Consider the following 8,264-nt stretch of genomic DNA (forward strand, 5'->3'; position numbering starts at 1 on the left):
CAATTTTTGTTCACAATACCTATGGGCCCAAAATAAATTTAGAATAAAATAAAATAAAATGTCCTTTGTTTGTTGAAAATGTTCCTTGGAAATTTTCCTTAAGAATTCCAAAGTTAAATCCAGAATTCAAGTCAGTTAGTCAAAGGAAATAGTCAAAGTCAAGGGAAAATCTCATTGGTGCCGGTTAGTTGAACTGACACAATCCTACCACAGGCTTCCGGAATGCTGTGGTGGAGATTCACGGCTCATTGGGAAGGCTCGCCATCTATGGATCAATGGTTCACCTCGTATTTCAAGGACTGGAGCTTCTGGAATTTCTGCTCACCTCATCAAAAAAAGACCTGACCAAGAGAGGATCTTCAGTATGAAAAGCCAGGACAGATAAAAGCGATTTCTGGGTGGCTATCCAACTTCTTTTATTCTCAGTTTTTCCAACTCGTGGGAGAAACCCGAAGCAGTGCTCCATCTGATTTTAGCGATGTGAAGCTAACGGAAGTATTTTAGCGCGCTACTTCCGGTTTCCCACAAAATAAAATGTATTTTTCAAAATAAAACCCCCATTACTCATAAACGTGAAGTATGGATAAATAATGATAATAATTGAATACAATTAACTGGTTAACCCCTTTTTAGGTGGGTTACACTTATATAACTTTTTTTCTGTTTCACTTTCAGAATTTATTTCACTTCAACAATAATCTGGCAAATGTCTTCTTTAACCCCCTGAGGTCGGCGGTATCGCCGGCGATGCCAGCTCGCTTTTTTTTTATCAGTGTAAAAGAAACTCATAAATACTCTGTTGACTTTGATTTTCCATAGGAGTTTCATACATCAATCGATTCTGTTAAATGTGTATTATTTTTGTGTATACTCACAATAAAAACAAAGTGTTGTGCTTTTTGCCAAATAAAGAAAAATAAACACGAAGCGAGTTCTGCCTTCTCTCTGCCAGTGAAGTCCATTCTGAAATGCATCCGAAAATGAACAATAACTCAGCGAATACTAAGTCAAACAGGCATACAGACACACAGGCATGAAGCTTGAATTCTCTTCTTTTAAATGAAGTAATTTATATAAAAAACAAATATTCTCATCTTGTGAAATCTGTATTAAAAGAGAGTGATTCCAGTCGAGCTCATTACAGCTCATTCAAATGTAATGTGACGCCCACGGAGAGCGCGCGCTATTCAAACACAAATGATTGAGGCAATCCACGCAAACCTGTGAACGCCCCCATATCAGCTCGAAAAAACACAAGTTTATTCAGATCATTACTTGTTTACACAGTCTCGCAGCGCTGTGAGGAATAATAATAATGGAAAATGTACCTCAGAAGTGCGGGTATATCGAGGAGCGAGCTGAGGAATAGGCCTACTGTAGTAAGTTTTTTTCCTTCTCACGTGAATCGGGTTTCTGTTTGTGAATGAATGAACGGCAGAGATGCGCGCTGTTTACCACAGCTCGCAAAAAGACAGTTTAAATTTAAATCGCGTGTGTGAATGAATGATGATGTTTTAGCAAACTGTATTGCTATACTGAGATGAGTAAAAATCGACTGAAATATGTTGAAATAAAATGTAGGCTATTTGTATTGCTAAGCTACGTAATATGCTATCAGTTTCTGATGCAGAAAAGTTAGTTCATGCATTCATGACCTTGAGACTAGATTATTGTAATGCTTTATTAGCCGGTTGTCCTGCATCCTCAATAAACAAGCTACAGTTAGTCCAAAATGCCGCCGCTAGAGTTCTTACTAGATCAAGAAAATTTGATCATATAACACCGATTTTATCATCACTGCATTGGTTACCTATAAAGTTCCGTATTAATTACAAGGTATTGCTACTAACTAATAAAGCCCTAAACGGCTTAGCTCCAGTCTATTTAACGGATCTTCTATCGCCCTATAATCCATCGCGCTCTTTAAGATCACTTAATTCAAGGCTTTTGGTCATACCTAGGATATCCAGAACCACCAAAGGAGGGAGAGCATTTTCACATTTAGCTCCAAAACTCTGGAATAGCCTTCCTGATAGTGTTCGTTGCTCAGACTCGCTCTCCCAGTTTAAAAAAAGATTAAAGTCGCATCTCTTCAGCCAGGCATTCATATAATATTTTTAATCTTACAGTTCAAATTACAATCCGGCCTCTAGTTAATAAACGCCAGAGGAGAACTGGCCCCCGACTGAGCCTGGGTTCTCCCAAGGTTTTTTTTCTCTATTGGGTCACCTGATGGAGTTTTAGGACACCATTAGGTCACTTGATGGAGTTTTTCGGTTCCTTGCCACTGTTGCCTTTGGCTTGCTCAGTTGGGGATATTCTGGGGATATTTAATTTGATTTTATCAATCAATAAATTCCACTAGAAACAAACCTTGTTGTATTATTTTAATTTAATACTGTGAAGCTGCTTTGATACAATCTGTATTGTGAAAAGCGCTATACAAATATACTTGACTTGACTTGACTTGTATAAGCAACGTATTAAACTGCAAATTAACATTTATATGCCCTAATATTTCATAAAAACAACGTTACAGTCAGGCGAAATATGAAAGACAACATTTTGTTGACTAGATCTGGATACAGTTTTTAATGTAGAATATACTGCCACATCAAATAAGCTTTTGTTTAGCAATTTCTATATATATAAAATACTATTTTTGTCAAAAATAAAGTCATCAACTAAGATGTTAGCTGTTCTAATGTTGGCTATATTCAAACTAATGAATACATAGATAAAATGTAGGCCTATAATCATTTTTTACAAAGAAAGAGTACACTTGAAATATTGTTGAAATTGTAATTATTGTTGTAATTGTAACCTTTTTAATAAAATAGCAAAACATATTTACAAGATAGATGTAAGCAAAATCTTAAATGGTCAATATAAGTCTTCTTCTAAATATATCTTTTGTCCTTGCATTGTGGCTCAGTCAGTGTCACACCTGAATGAATGGCTAATTATGCAGAGTCATTACGCATAATGGGTGGGACATTGTAATCTCAGGTGTAAACCACTCCTCGTTCACGCCCCCCTCGCATATTGGCTTTCCAAGCAAAACCTGTTTTACATCAATTTAAATCAATGTATTGTTTTATGTGAACGATAAAGCAAGACTATTTTCACATAATTTTGAAGCCAGAACTCAAAGCGACAACATCCATTAGTCAAAAGTCTTATTGACACATATTTATTATGAGTTTTGTGGTCTTATTTCAGCAACTTTCATTTTATTTTTTTCAATAACCACGCATAAACATTATTCTCTTAAAAATTCAAAAATATACATGCATGGTGATCACATATTTTGGTAGCCCTGTTTGTGCTATATAGAGTGAATTTACACCTTTGCCATTAACATGTTTATAAATAACTGAAAAAAGCACAAATGTCAGAGCATGTCAGAACACCTCCAGGGCCCAGAAAACCGCTCAGACTCCAGAGGGTTAAAACAAGACCAACCATAGGTCTACACTCACCTAAAGGATTAATAGGAACACCATACTAATACTGTGTTTGACCCCCTTTCGCCTTCAGAACTGCCTTAATTCTACGTGGCATTGATTCAACAAGGTGCTGAAAGCATTCTTTAGAAATGTTGGCCCATATTGATAGGATAGCATCTTGCAGTTGATGGAGATTTGTGGGATGCACATCCAGGGCACGAAGCTCCCGTTCCACCACATCCCAAAGATGCTCTATTGGGTTGAGATCTGGTGACTGTGGGGGCCATTTTAGTACAGTGAACTCATTGTCATGTTCAAGAAACCAATTTGAAATGATTCGAGCTTTGTGACATGGTGCATTATCCTGCTGGAAGTAGCCATCAGAGGATGGGTACATGGTGATCATAAAGGGATGGACATGGTCAGAAACAATGTTCAGGTAGGCCGTGGCATTTAAACGATGCCCAATTGGCACTAAGGGGCCTAAAGTGTGCCAAGAAAACATCCCCCACACCATTACACCACCACCACCAGCCTGCACAGTGGTAACAAGGCATGATGGATCCATGTTCTCATTCTGTTTACGCCAAATTCTGACTCTACCATCTGAATGTCTCAACAGAAATCGAGACTCATCAGACCAGGCAACATTTTTCCAGTCTTCAACTGTCCAATTTTGGTGAGCTCGTGCAAGTTGTAGCCTCTTTTTCCTATTTGTAGTGGAGATGAGTGGTACCCGGTGGGGTCTTCTGCTGTTGTAGCCCATCTGCCTCAAGGTTGTGCGTGTTGTGTCTTCACAAATGCTTTGCTGCATACCTCGGTTGTAACGAGTGGTTATTTCAGTCAAAGTTGCTCTTCTATCAGCTTGAATCAGTCGGCCCATTCTCCTCTGACCTCTAGCATCAACAAGGCATTTTCGCCCACAGGACTGCCGCATACTGGATGTTTTTCCCTTTTCACACCATTCTTTGTAAACCCTAGAAATGGTTGTGCGTGAAAATCCCAGTAACTGAGCAGATTGTGAAATACTCAGACCGGCCCGTCTGGCACCAACAACCATGCCACGCTTAAAAAGGAGATTGTCTTGACCAGGACCAGACCCCTAAATGCATTGAAGCAACTGCCATGTGATTGGTTGATTAGATAATTGCATTAATGAGAAATTGAACAGTTGTTCCTAATAATCCTTTAGGTGAGTGTACAAGCTTTTTCCTTCCCAGGCTTCTCTGACACCTGTAAAATGTCAAAAACAAGCAAAACAATGCAAAGTCCTGACCAGACAGAATATGAAACTCTGAAGAAAATCACAATTGAGGTTACATGTCTATCTTAAATTATGCAATGGTGTTACTCACAACTGGTGAATCCATGTGTTAATACTGTAATATGTGTTATTATTATTATTATAACTGTCTAAATTGTTGTTTAAGTACATACGTGATTCTATTTCTGAAGAGCTGGACCCAGATAAAATCACAACTCCTGAGGATGATGTGGCATGAACTGGTGGTGGAGATGCCGGTGAGGAGGGACCTGACGAGACCACATGGATTGGTGGTGGAGATTGTGGTGATGGCACTGGTGGTGGAGATGCCGGTGAGGACAAGGCTGACGAGACCACATGGATTGGTGGTGGAGAATGTGGTGATGGCACTGGTGGTGGAGATGCCGGTGAGGAGAGGGCTGACGCGACCACATGGATTGGTGGTGGAGATTGTGGTGGTGAAGATTGTGGTGATGGCACTGGTGGTGGAGATGCCGGTGAGGAGGGACCTGACGAGACCACATGGATTGGTGGTGGAGATTGTGGTGATGGCACTGGTGGTGGAGATGCCGGTGAGGAGAAGGCTGACGAGACCACATGGATTGGTGGTGGAGATTGTGGTGGTGAAGATTGTGGTGATGGCACTGGTGGTGGAGATGCCAGTGAGGAGAGGGCTGACGTGACCACATGGATTGGTGGTGGAGATTGTGGTGATGGCACTGGTGGTGGAGATGCCGGTGAGGAGAGGGCTGACGAGACAACATGGATTGGTGGTGGAGAATGTGGTGATGGCACTGGTGGTGGAGATTGTGGTGATGGCACTGGTGGTGGAGATTGTGGTGGTGGAGATTGTGGTGATGGCACTGGTGGTGGAGATTGTGGTGATGGCACTGGTGGTGGAGATTGTGGTGGTGGCACTGGTGGTGGAGATGCTGGTGAGAAGGGGGATGCAAAGACTACAGAAACTTTTGTCATTAATTGTCATTAGATTGATTCAACGCGAGTGAACGCTGGCGCAACCTGCTGCCGCTGCTTGCCGTTAGCTCACCTGTTCTGTCCTGGCTTATGCCTCATCCGCCGTTCTTTCTGGCCGTCGACGCTGCCTAAAGTACAATGCGGGCTGGCAGGAAATACATTCTGCTCGTCTGTGTCTGGCTCTTTCTACTGCCTGTTCACCTGCTAGTGACGGGCTTGCTCCAGTATTCGGCCATTGATCTTCTCCGGCTGCGCTGTCACCTGCCTGGACCTGCGCCTGAGGCTCTCCACCTTCATCCGGACATTGCCTTCCAGCCTCGCCCGAGATATATTCACCGAGGTTCCCGCCGGAATTTCCACCACAACAGCTTAACTGCAATAAAATCCATCTGGTCCAGCTCTCCTCGCCCTCCACGATCCATCAACCGGGCTGTCGACCACAGCGTGTTAGCCCGCCTAGCTCGGTCGGCTAGCACCACCACCAGCTGTGACAACACCGCACTCAACTTCGCTCTGCTCAACATCCGCTCACTGACAGACAAGGGACATCTCATCCAGGACCTCATTTCAGATCGTAAGCTTGACTTTCTTTGTTTAACCGAGACATGGCAACAGCCCAACAACTTTTCTCAGCTTAATGAATCCACTCCTAGTGGGTTTGTTTACATCTGTCAACCACGCAGTTCCGGCCGGGGAGGTGGTCTCGCGATAATCTATCACGAGAAGTTGAAAGTCTCGCCGGTCTCTGTGCCTGTCTCTAGCACGTTCGAATCTGTTGTCTGCAAGCTTTCTGGTCCCACTCCAACCATTATTGCTACTGTCTACCGCCCCCCCAAACCAAATAGTGAATTTTTAAATGATTTTGCTGTCTTTCTTACTCATCTATCCTCTCTTTCATCAAACATAATTCTGCTGGGTGATTTTAATATCCACATGGACAATATCAATCTGCTCCTCACTAAAGACTTTTCCTCCTGTTTAGAGAGTTTTGGATTCCAGCAACATATCACTTTTCCCACACACTCAAAAGGACATATCCTGGACTTAATCTGCTGCTCTGGTGTAACCCCTTCTGATTTTACACCTGCTGAACTCCCCATAACTGACCATTATCTCATCTCATTTTCAGTGAAACTCACTCTATCCATCTTTAAAAAACCACGTTTTATTTCATTTCGGAATATAAAGAATATTAATCCTGCCACTCTCACTTCAAGTTTTCACTCCTTCTGCCCTCCCGACACTCATTATTTATCCTCCCCCGATGATCTGGTTTCTCATTACAACACTGGACTCCATAAAATTCTTAATTCCCTTGCTCCGTTAAAAACCAGATCCGTTTCATTTTCCGTCTCTTCCCCCTGGTTCACCACCGATCTTCGTCTCATGAAAGCCAAAGGTCGGCAACTTGAACGTCTCTACAAGAAAACTGGTCTCACTATTCACAAAGAAATGTACAATAATCACATCTTACAATACAAGGACTCCATCGCTCGCACTAAAAGTCAATATTACTCCAGTATAATCACTGCTAATAAAGGAAACTCGAAGTCACTGTTTTCCATACTTAACAATATCACTCAACCTCAGGACTTTCTTCCCCCTCACCTGTATACAACCACATTTTGCAACTCCATTATGTCATTTTTCACTGAAAAAATCAAAAATATTCATCAGAACCTTGGACATATCCCTCACCTCAGCATCTCAGCCGATTCTCACCCATTCACACATTCATTCTCTTCCTTCCACCTCCCAGCTATCTCTGAAATCACTGAACTGATCAGGAAATCTAAGGCTTCCACTTGCCAACTTGACCCCTTCCCCACACAACTTGTTAAAACTTGTCTCCCATCCCTGGTTCCCCACATTTCTGCTATCATCCACTCCTCTCTCACCACTGGAACTGTTCCAACATCATTCAAAACTGCTTCCATTACTCCAATTTTGAAAAAAGTTGGTGCCAATCCCTCTGACTACAATAACTTCCGTCCAATTTCAAATTTACCATTCATTTCCAAAATCCTAGAAAAAACAGTTGCCTCTCAACTCCATTCTCATTTATCCCAAAATAACCTGTATGAACAGTTCCAGTCTGGTTTCCGTCCACTTCACAGCACTGAAACAGCACTTATCAAAATCACCAATGACCTCCTTATGGCAGCGGATTCTGGACTCCTTACCATTCTCATTCTCCTCGACCTAAGTTCAGCTTTTGATACCATCTGTCACACCACCCTCCTCAACAGGTTATCTGCCATTGGTATCACTCACACTCCGTTAGACTGGTTCACTTCCTATCTCTCTGGCCGCACTCAGTTCATTCAATTTAAATCTTTTAAATCCAGTCCCTTCAATGTCACTTCAGGTGTCCCCCAGGGCTCTGTCCTGGGGCCCTTGCTTTTCATCATTTACATCCTTCCCCTGGGTAGTATTTTCCGTAAATTTAACATTCAATTCCACTGTTATGCTGATGACACCCAGCTCTACCTCTCGACCAAACCCTCATCCTCTCTCCCACCCACCTCCCTTACTGACTGCATCTCAGAAATAAAAATTTGGTTTACACAGAACTT

The sequence above is a fragment of the Abramis brama genome, assembly GCF_963993115.1.
Source record: "Abramis brama genome assembly, chromosome: 4".
In the NCBI taxonomy this organism is placed as follows: domain Eukaryota; kingdom Metazoa; phylum Chordata; class Actinopteri; order Cypriniformes; family Leuciscidae; genus Abramis; species Abramis brama.